Source organism: Phyllobates terribilis, unplaced genomic scaffold (assembly GCF_046119375.1).
Source record: "Phyllobates terribilis strain yellow unplaced genomic scaffold, ASM4611937v1 Scaffold_5__5_contigs__length_657084704, whole genome shotgun sequence".
In the NCBI taxonomy this organism is placed as follows: domain Eukaryota; kingdom Metazoa; phylum Chordata; class Amphibia; order Anura; family Dendrobatidae; genus Phyllobates; species Phyllobates terribilis.
The window spans coordinates 482,364,233-482,388,337 of NW_027362765.1; positions in this window are offsets into that span (position 1 = coordinate 482,364,233).

The window sequence follows — 24,105 nt, forward strand, 5'->3', positions numbered from 1 at the left end:
GCTCGATGCAGATAAAAATTATTTTTAATTTGCAAACTGATGGAGGTCAGTATAGATGGACTAATAGAACAAGTCCCACACACTGCTAGAAGGCCAAATATTTTTTCAGAGCTAGATGCAGATAAAAATTATTTTTAATTTGCAACCTGATGGAGGTCAGCATAGATGGACTAATAGAACAAGTCCCACACACTGCTAGAAGGCCAAATATTTTTTCAGATCTAGATACAGATAAAAATGATTTTTAATTTGCAACCTGATGGAGGTCAGTAAAGATGGACTAATAAAACAAGTCCCACACACTGCTAGAATGCCACATATTTTTTCAGAGCTAGATGCAGATAAAAATTATTTTTAATTTGCAACCTGATGGAGGTCAGTATAGATGGACTAATAGAACAAGTCCCACACACTGCTAGAAGGCCAAATATTTTTTCAGAGCTAGATGCAGACAAAAAATTATTTTGAATTTGCAACCTGATGGAGGTCAGTATAGATGGACTAATAGAACAAGTCCCAAAACACTGCTAGAAGGCCAAATATTTTTTCAGAGCTAGATGCAGACAAAAAATTATTTTGAATTTGCAACCTGATGGAGGTCAGTATAGATGGACTAATAGAACAAGTCCCACACACTGCTAGAAGCCCAAATATTTTTTCAGAGCTAGATGCAGATAAAAATTATTTTTAATTTGCAACCTGATGGAGGTCAGTATAGATGGACTAATAGAACAAGTCCCACACACTGCTAGAAGGCCAAATATTTTTTCAGAGCTAGATGTAGACAAAAAATTATTTTGAATTTGCAACCTGATGGAGGTCAGTATAGATGGACTAATAGAACAAGTCCCACACACTGCTAGAAGGCCAAATATTTTTTCACAGCTAGATGCAGATAAAAATTATTTTTAAATTGCAACCTGATGGAGGTCAGTATAGATGGACTAATAGAACAAGTCCCACACACTGCTAGAAGGCCAAATATTTTTTCAGAGCTAGATGCAGATAAAAATTATTTTTAATTTGCAACCTGATGGAGGTAAGTATAGATGGACTAATAGAACAAGTCCCACACACTGCTAGAAGGCCAAATATTTTTTCACAGCTAGATGCAGATAAAAATTATTTTTAATTTGCAACCTGATGGAGGTCAGTATAGATGGACTAATAGAACAAGTCCCACACACTGCAAGAAGGCCAAATATTTTTTCAGAGCTAGATGCAGATAAAAATTATTTTTAATTTGCAACCTGATGGAGGTCAGTATAGATGGACTAATAGAACAAGTCCCACACACTGCTAGAAGGCCAAATATTTTTTCAGAGCTAGATGCAGACAAAAAATTATTTTGAATTTGCAACCTGATGGAGGTCAGTGTAGATGCACTAATAGAAGAAGTCCCACACACTGCTAGAAGGCCAAATATTTTTTCAGAGCTAGATGCAGATAAAAATTATTTTTAATTTGCAACCTGATGGAGGTCAGTATAGATGGACTAATAGATCAAGTCCCACACACTGCTAGAAGGCCAAATATTTTTTCAGAGCTAGATGCAGATAAAATTATTTTTAATTTGCAACCTGATGGAGGTCAGTAAAGATGGACTAATAGAACAAGTCCCACACACTGCTAGAAGGCCAAATATTTTTTCAGAGCTAGATGCGGATAAAAAATATTTTTAATTTGCAACCTGATGGAGGTCAGTATAGATGGACAAATAGAACAAGTCCCACACACTGCTAGAAGGCCAAATATTTTTTCAGAGCTAGATGCAGATAAAAATTATTTTGAATTTGCAACCTGATGGAGGTCAGTATAGATGGACTAATAGAACAAGTCCCACTCACTGCTAGAAGGCCAAATATTTTTTCAGAGCTAGATGCAGATAAAAATTATTTTGAATTTGCAACCTGATGGAGGTCAGTATAGATGGACTAATAGAACAAGTCCCACTCACTGCTAGAAGGCCAAATATTTTTTCAGAGCTAGATGCAGAAAAAAATTATTTTGAATTTGCAACCTGATGGAGGTCAGTATAGATGGACTAATAGAACAAGTCCAACACACTGTTAGAAGGCCAAATATTTTTTCAGAGCTAGATGCAGAAAAAATTATATTCAATTTGCAACCTGATGGAGGTCAGTATAGATGGACTAATAGACCAAGTCCCACACACTGCTAGAAGCCCAAATATTTTTTCAGAGCTAGATGCAGAAAAAAATTATATTCAATTTGCAAACTGATGGAGGTCAGTATAGATGGACTTATAGAATGATGCTATGCCCCAAAGGTTTTACTTCACTAGGTGCAGTAAAAAAATTGGTATTCTATTCACAGGTGGTGTAGCTTGCAACACAGATAGGCTACTCCACTGACTAAGACACTCTGCAATAGGCCAAAAAGGATTACCTTTGCTAGATTTAGCCAAATGCTGTGAAAAAAACTTGCACTGCGCTGGCACAGATCTGCCTGACAAAAACTGATAGGAACTGATCTAACTTAGTCCTGAAAAGGACTGCAATTACAATTAGTCTTTACTCTCAACCTATCTATTTAAGAGCACAGACCTGCCTGATAAAAGTCGTAGGAAATGCTGTAACCTAGTCCTTAAAAGGACTGCAATCACAACTATTCCCTACTCCCAAGCTATCTGTAGATTTGTGCGAAAATTGGCTTGAAATTAACAAGGTATAGCGAACACAGCAACAGCGGTGCCGTCTAACACGCAGCTGCAGCAGTGAAAAAATGGTGGCGACGGGGAAAATGGCTTGGTCTTATAGGGCAAGGACATGTGACATACACTGCCAATGACACATGCCCTTGCTTGTGTGAAAAAAAGCACTTCGCTCCGTGTGTGCGCTGCTGATAGGCTGACAGATTGCACCTCCCCAATGTAAATGCGGGAAAGAGAAAAAAAAAATGGGGATCTTCATTATTCCTGCAGAGATCCATCCCCTGCCCCTCCCCCCGCCCCGCTGTACACTCAAACTGTGTATTAACATTAATTTTCATCATTACTGAGAAAAAATCCAGTTATGATTTTGGTGCACGAACAGTTATCGAACATAACCTCGAACAGCCGAATTTTTTTCAAATCGTTCGTGTTCGCCGAACGGCTCGAACACCGCCCAAAACAGCTCGAATTTGAGATTGGCGAACAGTTCAAGTCGAACACCGCTCATCTCTAATAAAGAGCCCTGACACACATCACCATCAATGAGTTTAACTGACAAACAAAAAAATTCTTACCTTATCACTCCTAAACACTTTTTGCATAATAATTTGGAACACAGTGTAGTGTAATATATGTATATATTTTTGTAAATTTTTTTTTACAGTTTTAAAAAATTTTTTTTTTTTAACTTTTTTACTTAGTCCCACTATGGGACTTTCACTTTTTTCATAGGTATAATGTACTGCAATGCACTAGCATTGCAATACATTATACCTAAAGTGAAAGCTCCTGAAACCATGCTGTGCATTGGTCTCAGGAGCTTTCCGTAGCTCATGACGACCCCACGTCACCATGGCAACGGTCGGGCCCCCGCGATGACGTCACGGGGGCGCCGTCCTGAAGGCAGAGGGAGCTCCCAGCCCTCTGCCTGCCTCCTGAACACTGCAATCGTGCTCGATCGCAGTGTTCAGAGGGTTAACGGCCAGGGGCGGCGCTGACACCGCTCCTGGCTGTTTAGTGGCGGAGCTCAGTCACTGGCAGCGCTGAGCTTCGGCACTGATAGAGCAGCAGATGCTGAAATTTCAGCGTCTCCTGCCCCATCATGCTGTGATCGGTCAGTCAGATTGACTTCCCGATTGCAGCGATCTGGTTGCTGGGACCAATGACATGGGTCCCTGCACCCCTTCTCTTGCCGCTCATCTGTCATAGACAGCTGTCGGCACTGAACTGGCACAGCGTGTTTACACACTGTGACAGTCAAAGGTATGACGGACACTGCACGGCATGGAGAGGTAACTTACACCAGCTCATGCCATGCAGTGTCCGTCATTGAGCGCTATGGGGTTAAACAAAGCAAGTTAACAAGTAAACTACAATAAAACTGGAAGCCTATACACAGAACAATTACATTGGGCACAGCTAGCCAGGTGAGAATCTGTTTGGTGTCTGTTGTGGAGTTGAAAATTCAGTACTGAACAGAAATAGATAGGGTTTGGTAAGCTAAAGTGAGAATTATATATTGATTTTTTTGTTGTATAATTATTTATTAGTTGTAAAGTTTGATACGTATTAAAAAAATAAAATTTAAAAAGATTGTTTAGATTCTTTGTATGAATAAGAGCAGGGGTTAAGTTAGAAAAACAAAATGGGCTGAAGAAGAACATGATTAAACCTTTTTATAACCAGGGAATTCTTTTTTGTTTCTTGTCCTTTTTTTTCCTCGTCGTCTTCCAAGAGCCATAACTTTTTTATTTTTCTATCGACATAAACATAAGTGGGCTTGTGTTTTTGCGTGGCAAGCTTTAGTTTTGAATGACACCATTAATTTTGATATATATTGCACTGAAAAGCAAGAGAAAAATTTCAAGTGGAATCAAATGGTGAAAAAAATGCAATTCCATAATTGTTTTTTGGGGGTTTTGTTTGAACATCATTGATTGTGCAGTAAAAATTACTTGCAAACATAATGTTCCAAATCCGTAAAACTACGGCAATTCCAAACATGATTTTTTTTTAAATTAAGTAATGAAAAAAAAGTCTGAATTTTGTAACAGAATTATTTTTTTTCTCTGTGTTGCCATATTCCAAGACTGATAACATTTTTATTTTTCTGTCTATGGAGCTGTGTGATGACTTGTTTTATGCATGGTAAGCAGACATTTTTATTGATACCAATTTGGGGTTAATACAATGTTTTGATTTCATTCTTTTTGTATTTTTATTGAGTTGAGATGATTAAAGAAAACACAATTCTGGCGTTTTTTTTTTTTTTTTTTGCTGTGTTCACGATACAGTTTACTTTTTTTTTTCATTTGATAGATTGGACTTTTACAAATATGACAATACCAAGTATGGCTATTTAATTTCTTTATTTCTTTTTTTTATTTTTAACTGGAGAAAAAAAGAGGTCATTTGAATTTATTTATTTTTTTTACTTTTTTATATATTTCACATTTTTATTAGTACACTTGGGTGACTTAACCTTGCAATCTTTATACTATATACTGCAATACTTTAGTATTGCATGATATAAGAAAAACCCTGCCAAGATGGCAGTGAGAGGGGTCTTTAGTGGGCCCCCACCATGCCGTGATTAACATGCGTGGCCGTACCTCAGCTATAACCCTAGCTGTTAGACACAGATGTTGGCTATATAATGTAGCTGGCATCTACAGCGTGTGAAAGGAGCTCAGCTCCTGAGCCTCTTCAGACTTGCAAACCCCTGACAATTACGTTTTTTCAGGTCTTAATAGGGTTTAATTAGATAAAAACTGGTTAATAGTCAAACTACAAATACATGGATGTTTGTCTGGTATAAGATTGTTTCCCCAAAGCAGCCATACACATTTTAGTTCTTTTTTTGTTCTTATAGTTGTTCAAACCTACACATGTACGCATATCTGTTCTGTCATGCAACCCATACATTTCTCTTATCTTCTTTTCTCTTTTATTTCTGTAACTCTCCCCTCCGTTCCATAATGAAAATGGAAAACAATTTTTCATTTTCAGCTCCAATTATCATGCTTTAGTGGAAATTAGTATTACAACATAAGAACAGTTTTCCATTACATTGCCTGTCAAATTAGCCAATTTATCAAGTGTAGCCTAGTAGAAAAAGGAAGCTATTATTTAATTATTTCATTAGAGCATGGAACATACTGCATATTGTTTATTGTTCTCTTTACAGAACCTAGACTAATTCTTTTAACATGCATACAATATAATAAAAACTGGCTGCCCTAATACATAGTAAAGTTATTTATGTTGGAAACCAATTAATTGGAATAAATAATTTCCAAACTACGAACAACTTTAATAACTTTTAATACTAATGCATATGTGTCATGACAGCACATGACAATGAGTGCCAATAAATAAGCAGCAAGTAGAAGAGGTTTACGCCAAGACGTCTAGCAGCCTTTACTCAGCTCTTCTTTTTACACAAGTGGGATATGGTTACAGATGGTGAAATTCTGATTTTGCATATAAGCTCAATTTTGACCTGAAAATTTAATGTGCTTCAGTTTTTTTTCAGGGAGAATCGAATCTGCCATTTTATACACTGAGGCCTTTCCAGACCCTAGGACATAATAAACGTAGGTTAAAAAAATTAAAATCACACACACACCTCTTACCTTGCTGTGCAGCCCTACTCCATCTCCGGTCTGCTCTTCCTTCTGACTTTGTCTTCTGACAGCTTAAATGCTGACTTGACCTAATGATGGGCTATACATATTATGTTGTCATATGTATTGTTGAAATAATTATAATGATGCTAGAGCCATTAGGTTGCGTCCCTGCCCCTCTTCTTCCCACCCCTATTCCTTGTGGTAGTTACCCTAGTGCGAAATGGGAGTCTTAGTGAATAGCTGAGCCCACATGACCGCTGATCATGTGGTCTTGGTCATGTGACTGCCCTTTAGTGATGTGGCAAGTCCCGCAGATGTATCTGACAAGTAGTGTGCGCTTACAATTTATGCCATTACAATGTTTATACGAAATTGAGTTAGGAGAGGTATATACATAATGTGGGGGTTATTCTAGAAATGGAATGTGCATTTAGACCAATAATGTACGCTGTTTGTGCAAACATGATGCGATCATAGGTCACATGGGTGCGGTCATGTGATCGCTTTCCTGTGGTGTGATCCGATTGGAGTTCATGCATATGCTTGTGGACATACTCCTTTGGTGCCTATTAGTGATGAGCGAGCACTAAAATGCTCGGGTGCTTGATGCTCAGGTCGAGCACATGGGAATACTCAGGTGCTCGACCCGAGCAATGAGCCAATGTAAGTCTATGGGAAACTCGAGCATTTTTCAAGCCCCTCCCCCCGGCTGTCTGCAGAGGGCCTAAAAATTGCCCAAATCGATGGGAACAATGCTCAAATGACATGGGAACAGCATGGGGAAGATCCCTGCAAGCACTTCTGACTCCCAGATCACTGCTGTCAGCAACGTGGTCAGAGTATTGCGCCACTTTTACGGACTCACAATAAAACATACAAAAACGAAACCAAAATGGATTTTTCTGGGAAATATGTTAAGGAACATCCTTTCCAGGGTTATGACTTGTATATAAGGCAAAATAAATAACCAAAAACAAAAATACTCCTCCACACCTTGGGCTATGTTCACACGTAGCAATTTTGATGCGTTTTTGCACTTTTGCATTGCTTTTAACCAAGACAAATGCATTCACTGGGAAATGTCATTTTCACATTTTACAACCTTATCTGGCCATGTGGTGTGTGAGATATCATCAGACATATGCATACAGTGCTGAAAAGACATGGGAACAGCATGGGGAAGACCTCTGGAAGCATTTCTGACTCCCAGGTCACTGCCTAAAAGTGTGCCCATCATAAGTGATCCTTGGGGCATGCGAAGATGCCTCCTGCCATGCACCTGTCTTTGCAGACTTGCAACAATCACCGTCCTCGTCCTTGTCCCAGTGCAGCATTCAGTTGTCCCTACCCCATTCCTTGGAATGCAAGCGCAAAAATTAGGCTGTAATACTATACTGCCAAATTTTTGACAGCAGCTTGCACTCGAAATGTGGCCTTTTAGGCTCATGGAGGTGGAAGCTGTTCACAATCTTATGGCGGAGGCGACTGGGTATCCATACTGGGTCCCCAGCCGCCACTATTTCTCCCAGTATCGGCTCCGTCTTCCAAAAGCACGGGCCCCACAACATTACCCGTGCCCTCCGCACTTACTGGGAAGGACCGCCTAACCAAAAACAAGTAGACAGGCGAATTTGGCCAGGCAGGGATGGTAAAGAGCCAGTCCACAGCTTTTTTTGCTGAGAGTTGTATTTAGCTCAGTGAAATGGCATAGAGGGAAACCATATCTACTCTGGGTGTCATTTCTTCCAGGAAGTCCTCTAAAGCTGCTTTCACTTGAAATGTGGCCTTTTAGGCTCGTGGAGGCAGAAGCTTTTCCTAATGTCATGCCTGCGGCGGCCGGGTGTCCATGCTCAATCCCCAGCCGCCACTATTTCTCCCGGTATCGTCTCCGCCTTCCACAAGCACGAGTCCCACAACATTACCCGAGCCTTCCCCAGTGCATTACTGGGAAGGACCGCCTAACCACAAACACGTGGACAGGTAAATGTGGCCAGGGATTGTACGGAGCCAGTCCACAGCTTTTTTTGCTGAGAGTTGTATTTAGCTTGGTGAAAGGACTGGCATAGAGGGAAACCGTATCTACTCTGGGTGTCATTTCCTGCAGGAAGTCCTCTAATGCAGCTTGTTGAAGAAGCAATGGCAGCCCGTCCAACATCAACTCGCACTTGTTGGTGGTGCTTTGGCACACAAACATCTTTCTTTGCGCATTTAATTTCATGACTACAGAGTTGGGCAATGGCCTGATCTGCAATGCGGTTTGAGAAATGACATGCATAAGCACATCCGATCCACATTAAAAAAAGCAGCCATAGAGTGTCTGGGAACCTTCCCCCACACTTTTCTTAGCCAGGGCTGCTTCTCGGCAGGGATGGACGGACCCAACAGAAAACCGGAGACTCCTCCAGTGGGCCCTGGCTTCTCCTTCAGGAGAGTTCGTAGTGCCGAGGTGAGGCCATAATGATGATAGAGACCACCATCTGCTTAGTTTTCTGCTACTTGGAATGCAAGCGCAAGTATGCAGGCAGCCACCCACCCACACACACACAGGCCACAATACTAAACTGCCAGATTTCAGGGCAGCTGCTTGCACTTGAAGCTTTTCAGAACCTCATGACTCATGCCTCGAATCCATGCTCAGTCCCCTGCCGTCACTATTTCTCCCAGTGTTGTCTCCGCCTTCTACAAGCGCGGGTCCCTGAACATTACTGCTGGTATTTTTCTATGGGAATTTGCCTGCCTCCTACCAGCCAGAAATATTTCCAGTAAACTATGGTACGACGCCATGGTATTAGCACTGCCCCCAGTACCAGTAGAGAAGCCATCCCCAATTTCCTTCTTAGGTATTTTATTTGGTAGACTGAGTAGCTGTCAAAATACATTAGTTTATCACAAAGGAGCTGAAGATAGAGTGGCAGTAGGTGCAAGTTTCTCTAGCCTGTTAGATATTAGAGGGTGAACGGCAGCTCATTGGATCAGTGGTTAGCACTGAAGCCTTGCAGCGCTGGGATCCTGGGTTCAAATCTCAGCAAGGACAACATCTGCAAGGACTTTGTATGTTCTCCTCATGTTTGCGTGTGTTTCCTCCTCAGTAAAAAAGCAGCCATAGAGTGTCCGAGAACCTTCCCACACACTTTTCTTATCCAGGACTGCTTCTCGGCAGGGTTGGACGGTCCCACCAGAGAATCCTCTGGTGTTCCTTGGCTTCTACCTGAGGAGAGTTTATGATAGCGCTAACTTTTCAGCTGCTATGGGACTCTTGAGCGGGGGAGAATGGTGAGCACTCAGAATCATATCCTCTTGTTGGCACAATGTTTTTCAAACTGAAGCAGCTTCTCAGTAGGAGTTGTATTTCACCACAGCCATATTCTTTAGCTCGGTGAAAGGACTGGCATAGAGGGAAACCGTATCTACTCTGGCTGTCATTTCTCCGTCACCAGGTTCCGCCCATTGTCACACACGACCATGCCTGGCTGTATGTTCAGTGGTGAGAGCCACAGATCAGGCTGCTTTGTTACAGCTTTCAACAGCTCTGCAGCGCTGGGTGGTTTGCAAAATAAGCATTAAGCATGTTATCTTCAGCACAGCCTGTTGCCGCTTGGCCAAGGCAGTGCTGCAGTGCTGTCAGCTTGTGATTGATGTGGTCACTTCGGAGATGGAGGAGGAGGTTCAGGAGCTGAACAATGTGATTACATCGAGGTTACATTGGCGACGCTGTTTTTTTATACTAATGTTTTTTTTTTACATTATTTTTTAAAACAAATGCATTCTCCGGGAAATGTCATTTTAACATTATACAACCTTATTTGGCAATGTGGTCTGTGACACATCATCAGACACATCCAGTTTCATTTATGATGGAGGGACTCTGAAAGTCATAAAGCCTATTTTTATAGGGCCATCAGACGGCCCTTACTATTCTTAAAAGGCCAGCAGTCGGCCCTCGCTATTAATAGAGAGCCATCAGCCGGCTATGCTTTGTTTTTCCCATTATTAACAAGTGGGTCTCCTATACTGTTATTGCATATGCAGTGACTGCAAGGGTTGCCAAAAATTTGGACACAACCCAATACTCTTTTGAAGAGACATAGAGGAGGGTCTCAGTAAAAAAAATGTTCCCATTATAAAGGAGCGGGTCTCCTAAGTGGTGATGCCCATGCTGTGACTGCAAGGGCTGCCAAAATTAGTGAAAAACCCCACAAGTAACGACAAATTCCCATTAGAAAGGAGAGAGTCTGCTATACAGTTATAGGGTATGCAGTGAGTCCAACAGCTGACCAATTTTAGGAAAAACCCCACTAAGAATTTAAAGACACATAGAGCAGGGCCACAATAACAAGTACAACATGTTCCCATTAGAAAGGAGAGGGTCTGCTATACAGTTATAGGGTATGCAGTGAGTCCAACGGCTGACCAATTTTAGGAAAAACCCTACTAAGAATTTAAAGACACAAAGAGTAGGGCCACAGTAACAAGTACGACATGTTCCCATTAGAAAGGAGAGGGTCTGCTATACAATTATAGGGTATGCAGTGAGTTCAATGGCTCACCAATTTTAGGAAAAACCCCACTAAGAATTTAAAGACACATAGAGCAGGGCCACAGTAACAACAAATTCCCATTAGAAAGGAGAGAGTCTGCCATACAGTTATAGGGTATTCAGTGAGTCCAACGGCTGACCAATTTTAGGAAAAACCCCACTAAGGATTTAAAGACACATAGAGCAGGGCCACAGTAACAATTACGACATATTACCATTAGAAAGGAGAGGGTCTGCTATACAGTTATAGGGTATGCAGTGAGTCCAACAGCTGACCAATTTAGGAAAAACCCCACTAAGAATTTAAAGACACATAGAGCAGGGCCACAATAACAAGTACAAGATGTTCCCATTAGAATGGAAAGGGTCTCCTATACAGTTATAGGGTATGCAGTGAGTCCAACGGATGACCAATTTTAGGAAAAACCACACTAATGACAAATTCCCTTTAGAAAGCAGAGAGTCTCCCATAGTGTTGGGCTATGCAGTGAATGCAAGGGCTGCCAAAAATTAGGAGGCACTCCAATTCCCCTTGGAAGAGACTTAGAGGGCCTCATAAAAAAACATTCCCATTAGAAAGAAGCGGGTCTCCTATACTTGTAATGCCCATGCACTAAGTTTATGGGCTGACAAACATTAACCCCTGGGGGGTATACATGAACATACTGTATAAAAAATTTTTTTACGGGCATCATAAACACCCTTTAAAAAAATTATGTGTGTGTTGCATCACGGACCACGGCCACCCTGGTGATATGGTGGTGGAGTATGAGGATGAGGAGAAGGAGGAGGACAAGAGCAAATAGCCAAAATCAGGAAGCATATACCCATGTGTGGGTGTAAAGAGGTGCATTGGAATACACACTGCTATCATTCGGTGGTGTTTAGAAGCCTGGCCCAATCCAGCCCTTGTTCATTTTTATAAGAGTCAGCCTGTCAATATTTTCAGTTGACAGTCTGATGCGCTTATCAGTTATAATTCCACCAGTTGCACTGAAAACCCGCTCTGATAAAACGCTAGTGGCAGGGCAGCCCAGGACCTCCAGGGCATAGAGAGGCAGATCATTCCACGTATCCAGCTTGGATACCCAATAATTAAAAGGCACAGAGGAATCACGGAGGACGTTGGTGCGGTCGGCAAGGTACTCCCTCATCATCTTCCCAAACTTTGCACTTCTTGTGAGAGTACCCCGCGCCTCAGGGCCTGTGCAATGGGAGGGGCTGAGAAAACTCTCCCAGAACTTTGAAAGTGTTCCCTTGTCTCTGCTGGATTGCATTTGTGTCTCTCTCGCCTGGTTGTCCAACAAACTGAGACCTCTGCCGCCAGCGTTTTCAGATGGGAATGTTCCGCAACTAGGGCCTTCTGGTACTGCCTTATTTTTGTAGACCTGTCCGCCTCAGGAATAAGAGATATAAAGTTCTCCTTGTAGCGTGGGTCTAGAAGTGTCACCAACCAGTAATGGCTGTCACCCAAAATTTTGAGAACGCGAGGGTCATGGGAAAGGCAGCGTAACATAAACTCAGCCATGCGTGCCAGACTACTAGCAGGCAAGACTTCCGTTTCCTCACCAAGAGGATGACTGACCATGCTCTCCTCCTCCTCCACCTCTCTGTCCTCTGGCCATCCACGCTGAACAGATGGTATGACAGTTGTGCAGGTAGTACTGTCTATAGTGCATGAAACTAGCTCCTGTTCTTCCTCCTCCTCCTCCTCTTCCTCATACTCACCCAATCCACGTTGGGATGAGATGAGGCTAGGCTGAGTGTAATCACCCTGTATGGTTCCTTGCTCCATCTCATCATGCTCTGCCTGCAATGCATCCTCTTTGGCGGCGCCAGGTTTGATATAGACCTGATGACGCTGTGCGGCCAGCCAATCACTGTAATGCCATAACCAACATGCCTGCGGCATTACACTGAGTGGCAGGAAATCCCTGCATGTTCATTGGCCCTGTAAAGAGCGCCAAACATGCAGGCAGGAGACCTGAGCTCCCGCCGAGCAACCCCCGGAAAATACTTGGTGAGCGCCGAGCATGTCGAGCAGTGAGATGCTCGGGCAAGCACCGAGCAGTAGCGAACATGCTCGCTCATCACTAATACCTATCCATACACCTATGGTGATTGATCTGGGGAACCTCCATACTTATGATCCCTTATGAAGTGATTGATGGGTGGTTGCTTAGTTATCGCAATGCCAAGCCTGATAGGTGAACTGAGGTACAATACATATGTAAATAATGGTTTAATATATTTGTTGTTGAGTAAGACTGTATTTTATGGATGGCGTATTTAAAATAACCTCTGTGTTAATGTATGGATCTATGTTTTTTGCACTATATTCTAATTATCTAATCATTATTGAGGCGGGGGTTGAACCTTTGCAGTGATTAGTGATCTATCGTGAACCACACTACATAAGGACAGCCCCGTGTTGTTTCACCTATACTTGACAAAGACCCATACAGGGTCGAAACGTTGTGTGTTTTGGAATGGCGGAATAAACACATCTTTTGCAACTGAACACCCTGGCATGGACACTGTCTTTTACGTTTGTAACCGCACAAAGTCATTCACACTCAGGTCCGGACCTGTCGATCATTTCCTGTAAGCCATACGTTTGTACGTGTCTACCATGATCTTCAAATCACTCAGAGACCCCCGCCACACCGAGGGAGCGACAATGCAAAATGTTCCTCCTCAGGAACTCTCGAAACCCCACTCCCACTAAAAGTACCAAACTGTGGATGGAAACCGTATGCACCAAACAATGGTGACCTGCCGGTAGATTCTTGGCGATGATTATTAATAGTGTTGAGCAAGCATGCTCGACACTGTTCGGTACTCGCCCGAGCATCTCACTACTCGGGATGTTCGGCGAGCACCGAGCATTTCCGGGTTCCTCGGGCGGGAGCTTGGGTCTCCGCCCTGCACGTTTGGTGCTCTTTACAGAGCCAATGAACATGCAGAGATTGCCAGCCAGTCACTGTAATGCCGCAGCCATGCTGTTTGTGGGCAGGCATTACAGTGATTGGCTGGCTGCACAGCGTCACGTCGAGTACAGAGAGTGTAGGGAGAGTGCTGCTGAGATAGGCAGAGATTTATACTGCGAAATAGTTAGTGTAGGGTCTCTAAAGCCTGCAAAATCAAACAAACAGTCCTTCTCAGGACTAATATCCATCCCAGATATCAGGCAGGCAGGCAGTATAGGAGACGCAGTGGTTATACCAACAAACACTGCATTAAAGTCCTGTGTGCTCCTGCTGGTCAAATTGCTATACTTATCCCCAGGTCTCAGGGGCCAGGAAAAATCCTTTTTTTTTTCATTTTACCCGTCTTATTAACCTTTTGGTATCCCCCCCCCCCAAAAAAAAAAAAATTGAGTGTGTCTGTGAGTGTTCAGACACAAATATATCTGTTTAAAAGAGTCTGGTGTAGGCCAGAGAAATAGAGCTGTGGTTTTCCTCTTCCACGGTTCTAATCTCCTTTTTGGTACCCTTTTGCCATTGATAGTACGAATGTAAGCTCTTTTAGTTCATTTACAGTGGGCAAGGTGCGTGGCAAGGGACGTGGAACTGGACGTTCTGGTGATGGTGCATGCAGAGGACGGGGCAGTGGCCAAGGTGAAAATGTGCCACAACCAACAGCCACATCTTCTCGCTCCCAGTTCTTGACCAAATTACTAGGGAAGCACACAACAGCACCAGTATTGCAAACTGATCAGTGTGAACCGGTTATTAATATGATAGCAGATAATACTTCCAGTCACCTGGGCACCACCACCTCCGGTCTGTCTTCCACACGGTCAAGTGTTAGTAGCTGTGAGTCTCGACTGCATACTCCTCCTCACCCTGATGCTCTTTCCTCCTACCATGCTGAGTGTCGTCAGACAGCAACTGATCCCACATTTGGACACTCTGGAGAGCTGTTCACTGGTCCATTTCCATATTTGAGTGTAATCACCCTGTATGGTTCCTTGCTCCATCTCATCGTGCTCTGCCTGCAATGCATCCTCTTTGATTGTGAGCAGAAAGCGTTACAAAAGACAGAGAAGCGTGATGGTAACACTAATTAAGGCATCATCGCCGCTCACCATCTTGGTGAAATCCACAAAGTTTTGGAGGATGTTACATATGTCTGACATCCATGTCCACTCCTGAGGTCTTATGTGTGGAGTCTGAACTGAATACCGACAGCCTTGTTAAAGCTGGTGTTCAACAACTGCCCTATTCTGCTCAAAAATCCTTCCCAACATCTGCAGTGTAGAGTTCCAACGTGTGGGGACATCACATACCAGTCTGTGAGCCGGAAGCTGCAAACGCTGCTGAATAGTGATGAGCAAGGACTAAAATGCTCGGGCACTCGTTGCTCGGGATGAGCAAATTGGAATACTCGGGTGCTCGACCCGAGCAACAAGCCCAATGTAAGTCTATCGGAAACTTAAGCATTTTTCAGGCGGCTCCCCCCGACGGTCTGCAGAGGGCCTAAAAATTGCCCAAATCAATGGAAACAGTGCTCAAATGACATGGGAACAGCATGGGGAAGATCCCTGGAAGCATTTCTGATTCCCAGGTCACTGCTGTTAACAACGTTGTCAGAGTATTACACCACTTTTACGGACTCACAATAAAACATACAAAAACGAAACCAAAATGGATTTTCCTGGGAAATATATTAAGGAACATCCTTTCTAGGGTAATGACTTGTATATAAGGCAAAATAAATAACCAAAACCAAAAATACTCCTCCACACCTTGGGCTATGTTCACATGTTTCATTTTTGATGCGTTTTTGCACTTTTGCATTGCTTTCAACCAAGACAAATGCACTCACCAGGAAATGTAATTTTAACATTTTACAACCTTATCTGGCCATGTGATGTGTGACACATCATCAGACACATGCAAACTGTGCTGAAAAGACATGGGAACAGCAAGGGGAAGACCTCTGGAAGCATCTCTGACTTCCAGGTGTGTGCCCATCATAAGTGATCTTTGGCGCATGCGAAGATGCCTCCCGCCATGCACCTGTCATTGCAGACTTGCCACGTCCTTGTCCCACTGCAGCGTTCAGTTGTCCCTACCCGATTCCTTGGAATGCAAGCGCAAGTATGCAAGCAGCCAGCCACCCACCCACCGACAGGCTGCAATACTATACTGCCAAATTTTTGACAGCTGCTTGCACTTGAAATGTGGCCTATTAAGCTCGTGGAGGCAGAAGCTTTTCACAACCTCATGCCGACGGCGGCCGGGTGTCCATACTCGGTCCCCAGCTGACACTATATTTCCCGGTATCGCCTCCGCCTTCCACAAGCATGGGTCCCACAACATTACCCGTGCCCTCCCCAGTGCACTTACTGGGAAGGACCACCTAACCACAAACACGTGGACAGGTGAATGTGGCCAGGGACTGTACAGAGCCAGTCCACAACTTTTTTTTGCTGACAGTTGTATTTAGCTCTGTGAAAGGACTGGCATAGAGGGAAACCCTATCTAGCCTGCATGTCATTTCTCACAGGAAGTCCTGTAATACAGCTTGTTGCAGAAGCAATGGCAGCCTGTCCAACATCAACTTGCCCATGTCGGTGGTAGTTTGACACACACACACATCTTTCTTTGCGCATTTAATTTCTTGAATACAGAGTTGGACAATGGCCTGATCTGTAATGCGGTTTGAGAAATAACATGCATAAGCATGGCCGATCCACATTAAAAAAGCAGCCATAGAGTGTCCGGGAACCTTCCCCCACACTTTTCTTAGCCAGGGCTGCTTATCGGCAGGGTTGGACGGTCCCACCAGAGAACCGGAGACTCCTCCGGCGGGCCCTGGCTTCTCCTTCAGGAGAGTTCATAGTGCTGAGGTGAGGCCATGATAATGATAGAGGCCACCATCTGCTTAGTTTTCTGTTATGTGGAATGCAAGTGCAAGTGTTGCAGCCAGCCACCCACCCACCCACAGGCTGCAACACTAAACTGCCAGATTTCTGGGCAGCTTTTTGAACTTGAAATATGGCCTTTTAAGCTCGTTGAGGCGGAAGCTTTTCACAACCTCATGCCAGTGGCGGCCGGGTGTCCATACTCGGTCCCCAGCCGCCACTATATTTCCCATTATTGCCTCCGCCTTCCACAAGCGTGGGTCCCACAACATTACCCGTGCCCTCCCCAGTGCACTTACTGGGAAGGACTGCCTAACCACAAACACGTGGGCCTATTTCTAGAAATATCTAACAGCAGCATCAGCAGCAGACAAAACTGGAATGGAGCCTCTTGTCCTATGTGCACTGCAGTCTGCTATATACCCTGCCTGCCTATATACACTGCCTGCTATCTCTGCAGATGGATTAGTCCTCAGAAGGACTGTTTGTTGATATGGATATGTGTCTCTAATATAGTTTGGTACACCTACAATAACTAGAAACAATGACAAAACACAGGAGTTTTTTGGCAATAATGAAAAGGCGACTATTTTATTAGACACTTAAAGACATAGGACATACAACAAGGAACAACCCGGCATAAAAAGTGGGGCTGCATATATACACATATTCAAATTAGCCAAACGTAGAGAGTATAATTAACAATGGATAAAAAGAGGGGGTGCCACAGTGTTTAACCCCTAGTGGGATAGTTGTCTAAGTGCTGCATACAGTAAAAATCTATAAAAATATGTATTCTTAGTATAATAGATCGTGTCAGCACATAAACCCCTATAATCAATGTTCAGATCATGGTATTGCACGCTTACCCATTGCTAAATAGCAGCCACATACCATACCATTACGCGATTGGTCCATTGTGACCATGTGACCGCAGGTCCTGAACATACTTAAATCTACATGGAAGGTCCTTTTCTGCATTCCCCCCGAGGAAGCAATTGAACACACCAAGCGAAACGTGCGTTGGGGATTTTTCTTGTGTGGCTGCTATTTAGCAATGGGTAAGCGTGCAATACCATGATCTGAACATTGATTATAGGGGTTTATGTGCTGACACGATCTATTATACTAAGAATACATATTTTTATAGATTTTTACTGTATGCAGCACTTAGACAACAATCCCACTAGGGGTTAAACACTGTGGCACCCCCTCTTTTTATCCATTGTTAATTATACTCTCTACGTTTGGCTAATTTGAATATATGTATATATGCAGCCCCACTTTTTATGCCGGGTTGTTCCTTGTTGTATGTCCTATGTCTTTAAGTGTCTAATAAAATATTCGCCTTTTTATTATTGCCAAAAAACTCCTGTGGTTTGTGGTTGCATGCATATTTATCTTATGGAGTGGCATAAGCTTCCACTTTTCCAATTTTTGGGAACCCATTTTGGGTAGAGTGGTTTGTTATAATGTACCTGATGAATATATGGTTAAATAACTAGAAACAAGCAGATCTCTCCCTAGCTCAGCAGCACCTCTCCCTACACTGTCTGATTCCGGAGTGACTGTTATGAGCATGGCGGCGCCAGGTTTGATATAGACCTGATGACGCTGTGCGGCCAGCCAATCGCTGTAATGCCACAACCAACATGCCTGCGGCATTACACTGAGTGGCAGGAAATCCCTGCATGTTCATTGGCCCTGTAAAGAGCGCCAAACATGCAGGCAGGAGACCTGAGCTCCCGCCGAGCAACCCCCGGAAAATACTTGGTGAGCGCCGAGCATGTCGAGCAGTGAGATGCTCGGGCAAGCACCGAGCAGTAGCGAACATGCTCGCTCATCACTATTACCTATCCATACACCTATGGTGATTGATCTGGGGAACCTCCATACTTATGATCCCTTATGAAGTGATTGATGGGTGGTTGCTTAGTTATCGAAATGCCAAGCCTGATAGGTGAACTGAGGTACAATACATATGTAAATAATGGTTTAATATATTTGTTGTTGAGTAAGACTGTATTTTATGGATGGCGTATTTAAAATAACCTCTGTGTTAATGTATGGATCTATGTTTTTTGTACTATATTCTAATTATCTAATCATTATTGAGGCGGGGGTTAAACCTTTGCAGTGATTAGTGATCTATCGTGAACCACACTACATAAGGACAGCCCCGTGTTGTTTCACCTATACTTGACAAAGACCCACACAGGGTCGAAACGTTGTGTGTTTTGGAAAGGCGGAATAAACACATCTTTTGCAACTGAACACCCTGGCATGGACACTGTCTTTTACGTTTGTAACCGCACAAAGTCATTCACACTCAGGTCCGGACCTGTCGAGCGTTTCCTGTAAGCCATACGTTTGTACCTGTCTACCATGATCTTCAAATCACTCAGAGACCCCCGCCACACCGAGGGAGCGACAATGCAAAATGTTCCTCCTCAGGAACTCTCGAAACCCCACCCCCACTAAAAGTACCAAACTGTGGATGGAAACCGTATGCACCAAACAATGGTGACCTGCCGGTAGATTCTTGGCGATGATTATTAATAGTGTTGAGGGAGCATGCTCGACACTGTTCGGTACTCGCCCGAGCATCTCACTACTCGGGATGTTCGGCGAGCACCGAGCATTTCCGGGTTCCTCGGGCGGGAGCTTGGGTCTCCGCCCTGCACGTTTGGCGCTCTTTACAGAGCCAATGAACATGCAGAGATTGCCAGCCAGTCACTGTAATGCCGCAGCCATGCTGTTTGTGGGCAGGCATTACAGTGATTGGCTGGCTGCACAGCGTCACGTCGAGTATTTAAAACCAGGCGCCGCCATCTTGGACACAGTCGCTCCGGATCAGAGAGTGTAGGGAGAGTGCTGCTGAGCTAGGCAGAGATTTATACTGCGAAATAGTTAGTGTAGGGTCTCTAAAGCCTGCAAAATCAAACAAACAGTCCTTCTCAGGACTAATATCCATCCCAGATATCAGGCAGGCAGGCAGTATAGGAGACGCAGTGGTTATACCAACAAACACTGCATTAAAGTCCTGTGTGCTCCTGCTGGTCAAATTGCTATACTTATCCCCAGGTCTCAGGGGCCAGGAAAAATCCTTTTTTTTTTTCATTTTACCCGTCTTATTAACCTTTTGGTATCCCCCCCCCAAAAAAAAAACAAATATATCTGTTTAAAAGAGTCTGGTGTAGGCCAGAGAAATAGAACTGTGGTTTTCCTCTTCCACGGTTCTAATCTCCTTTTTGGTACCCTTTTGCCATTGATAGTATGAATGTAAGCTCTTTTAGTTCATTTACAATGGGCAAGGTGCGTGGCAAGGGACGTGGAACTGGACGTTCTGGTGATGGTGCGTGCAGAGGACGGGGCAGTGGCCAAGGTGAAAATGTGCCACAACCAACAGCCACATCTTCTCGCTCCAAGTTCTTGACCGAATTACTAGGGAAGCACACAACAGCACCAGTATTGCAAACTGATCAGTGTGAACTGGTTATTAATTGGATAGCAGATAATACTTCCAGTCACCCGGGCACCACCACCTCCGGTCTGTTTTCCACACGGTCAAGTGTTAGTAGCCGTGAGTCTCGACTGCATACTCCTCCTCAACCTGATGCTCTTTCCTCCTACCATGCTGAGTGTCGTCAGACAGCAACTGATCCCACACTTGGACACTCTGGAGAGCTGTTCACTGGTCCATTTCCATATTTGGACCCTCGCCTGTTCCGCTTGAAGTGGTGGAAGAGGAGATCCCATGTAGCGATGGCCAAATATTTGAACAGCCACGGCCACAGGAAGGCGACGCTGGCAATTTGTCACAAGAGGTGGACGATGACGAGACACAGTTGCCACAAATTGAGGAGGAGGAACGTGGTGCGGAAGTGGAAGAGGAGGAGGTGGTGGATGATCTAGTAACTGACCCAACATGGCAGGAGGACACACAAAGCGAGGCCAGCAGCACACAGGGGGAGGGAGGCAGAGTACCCTAACAGGCAGGAAGAAGCAGTGTGGTGGCCGCAGACAGAAGTCAGGCAACCGTTCCCCGTAAAACCAACACAAGGGACGTTGCAAGTACAACTGGTAGGTCTTCCAGAGTCTGGAATTTTTTTAAAGACTCTGCTGATAACCCCAAAAAGGCCATTTGTACCACCTGCCAGGCCAGCATGAGCAGGGGTGACAAAACTACCAGCCTAACCACCACCTGCATGATCAGGCACATGTCAGCAAAGCACCCGACTTTGTGGGGCGAACCCCAGGGTCCATGACCAGTGTCAGCGGGTGTCACCACTGCTTCTTCCGCTGTTGTGCGTGTAAGAGAACCCCCTGTTGTGCGTGCAAGGAAATACCATGTCCATACTGCATGCAAAGATGCCCCCTCCTCTCAGTCTTCACTTGTTATGGCTGTTTCAATTGTCCATATCCCAGACCTTTGAGCGAAAGCGGAAATTGGCAGCCAATGCCCCATAGGCCACAGTCCTAAATTCACACATTTCATGACTGCTTGCACTGGAAATGCTGCCTTTTAGGCTGGTGGAAATGAAATCCTTCCGCAACCTTATAGCGGTGGCTGTCCCTCGGTACTCAGTCCCCAGCCGACACTATTTTGCCCAGTGTGCCATCCCCGCACTACATAAGCACGTGTCCCAAAACATCTGCCGTGCCCTCAACAACGCAGTTACTGGGAGAGTCCACCTGACAACAGACATGTGGACAAGAACTTGTGGCCAGGGACGGCACATCTCCCTGATGGAACACTGGGTGCACATAGTGGAAGCCGGGACCCATTCGGACCTTGGGACGGAACACATCCTCCCCACACCGAGGATTGCGGGCCCTTTGTCAGTCAGAGTTGCACCCACAGTGTACAGCTCCTGCGCATCATCCTCCTCCTCCTCCTCAGGTTCAGCCTCCATCTCAGATATCACCGCATCAGTTACAAGCTGGAAGCACTGCAGTACTGCTTCAGCCAAGCGGCAAAAGGCTGTGCTGAAACTCATAAGCTTAGGTGACAAACCTCAAACTGCTTGTGAGTTGTGGACAGCTGTGAAAGAGCAGGCAGATCTGTGGTTGAGACCGCTGAACCTACATCCAGGCATGGTCGTGTGTGACAATGGCCGTAACCTGGTGGCGGCTCTGAGGCGAGGCGAGATCACACACGTACCATGCCTGGCTCATGTGCTTAACCTCGTGGTTCAGCGGTTTCTTAAATCGTACCCAGAGTTGCCAGATCTGCTCGTCAAAGTACGCCGTCTGTCAGCTCATTTTCGGAAATCGGCTACAGCTTCCTCCACCCTTGCTGTGTTGCAGCAGCGTTTGCAGCTTCTGGCACACTGACTGGTGTGTTATGTCCCCACATGTTGGAACTCTACCCTCCACATGTTGCAAAGGATTTGTGAGCAGAAGAGAGCAGTTGTGGAGTACCAGCTGCAACAAGGCCGTCGATATTCTGGTCAGACTCCACACATAAGACCTCAGGAGTGGACCTGGATGTCTGACATATGTACCATCCTGACAAACTTTGAGGAGTCCACCTAGATGGTGAGTGGCGATTACACCATCATTAGCGTCAGCATCCCACTTGTCTGTCTTTTGCAACGCTCTCTGCAGAGAATTAAAGAGGAGGCATTGCAGCCAGAGTATGATGAGATGGATCAAGAAGCCATAGCGGGCGATTACACACAGCCCAGCCTCATCTCATCCGAACGTGCATTGGGGGACAATGAGGGAGAGGGGGAGGAGGAGGAGGAAGAACAGGAGCAGGTATCATGCGCTGTAGACGGTAGTACCTGTACAACTGTCATACCGTCGGTTCAGCGTGGGTGGCCTGAGGACAGGGGGAAGGAGGAGGAAGAGGAGAGCATGGTCAGTCGTCATCTTGGTGAGGACATGGAAGTCTTGCCTGTTACCAGTCTGGCACGCATGGCTGACTTTATGTTACGCTGCCTTAACCGTGACCCTCGCGTTGTCAAAATGTTGGGTGACAGTCATTACTGGTTAGTGACACTTATAGACCCCCGCTACAAGGAGACCTTTCACCCTCTTATTCCTGAGGTGGAGAGGTCTACAAAAATGGGGCAGTACCAGAAGGCCCTTGCTGCAGGACTTTTAAAAAAATTCCCATCACGCTAGCTGCAGAGGTCACAGTTCGTTGCCCAACCAAGGCATACAGGCGAGAGAGACGCAACTCCAATCCAGCAGAGGCAGGGGAACACTGTCAACGTTCTGGGACAGTTTCTGAGACCCGCCCAGCTTACAGGCCCTGAAGCACAGGGTACTCTCACAAGGAGAGGAAAGTTTCAAAAGATGGTGAGGGAGTACCTTGCCGACCGTACCAGCGTCCTCCGTGATTCCTCTGTGCCTTTTAATTATTGGGTAGCCAAACTGGACACTTGGAATGAACTCGCTCTGTACGCCTTGGAGGTCCTGGCCTGCCCTGCCACTAGTGTGTTATCAGAGCGTGTTTTTAGTGCCGCTGGGGGAATTATAACTGATAAGCGCACTCGCCTGTCAACTGACAATGCTGACAAGCTGACCCTTATCAAAATAAACAAGGGCTGGATTGGGCCAGACTTCTCATCACCACCAAATGACAGCAGAGTAACATGCACCGCTTCACAACCACACATGGGTATACGCTTCCTCATTCCGGATGTTTTTTGATCTTTTCCTTATTCTCTGCCTCCCTCACCACTATACCACCAGGGTGACTGTGGTGCAAGTTGCTAGCATTGCAAGTTACTCCATCCTAATTTTTGGCAGCTTTTGCTTGGAAGGCATAGGCAAAGACTATGGGAGACCCACTCCCCAATAATGAGAATAATGTTTTTAACATTCTGTACTGTATGGCTCTTGTAAGGGGCATTAAAACCATCTTGTTAAGCTACTGTGACCTCCACGTCTCTTCCATAGGGCATTAAAACCATCTTGCTAAACCACTCTGAGCTCCACGTTTCTTCCAAGGGGCATTAAAATTGTCTTGTTTAGCTACTCTGACCTCCACGTCTCTTCCAAGGGGCATTAATAGTGTTTTGTTAAACCACTCTGACCTCCACGTCTCTTCCAAATGGCATTAAAACCATCTTGATAAGCTACTGTGACCTCCACGTCTCTTCCAAGGGGCATTAAAACCGTCTTGATAAGCTACTGTGACCTCCATGTCTCTTCCAAGGGGCATTAAAACCATTTTGTTAAACCACTTTGACCTCCACGTCTCTTCCAAGGGGCATTAAAAACATCTTGTTAAGCTACTGTGACCTCCACGTCTCTTCCAAGGGGCATTAAAACCGTCTTGTACCTCCACGTCTCTTCCAAGGGGCATTAAAACCGTCTTGTTAAGCTACTGTGACCTCCACGTCTATTCCAAAGGGCATTAAAACCATCTTGTTAAACC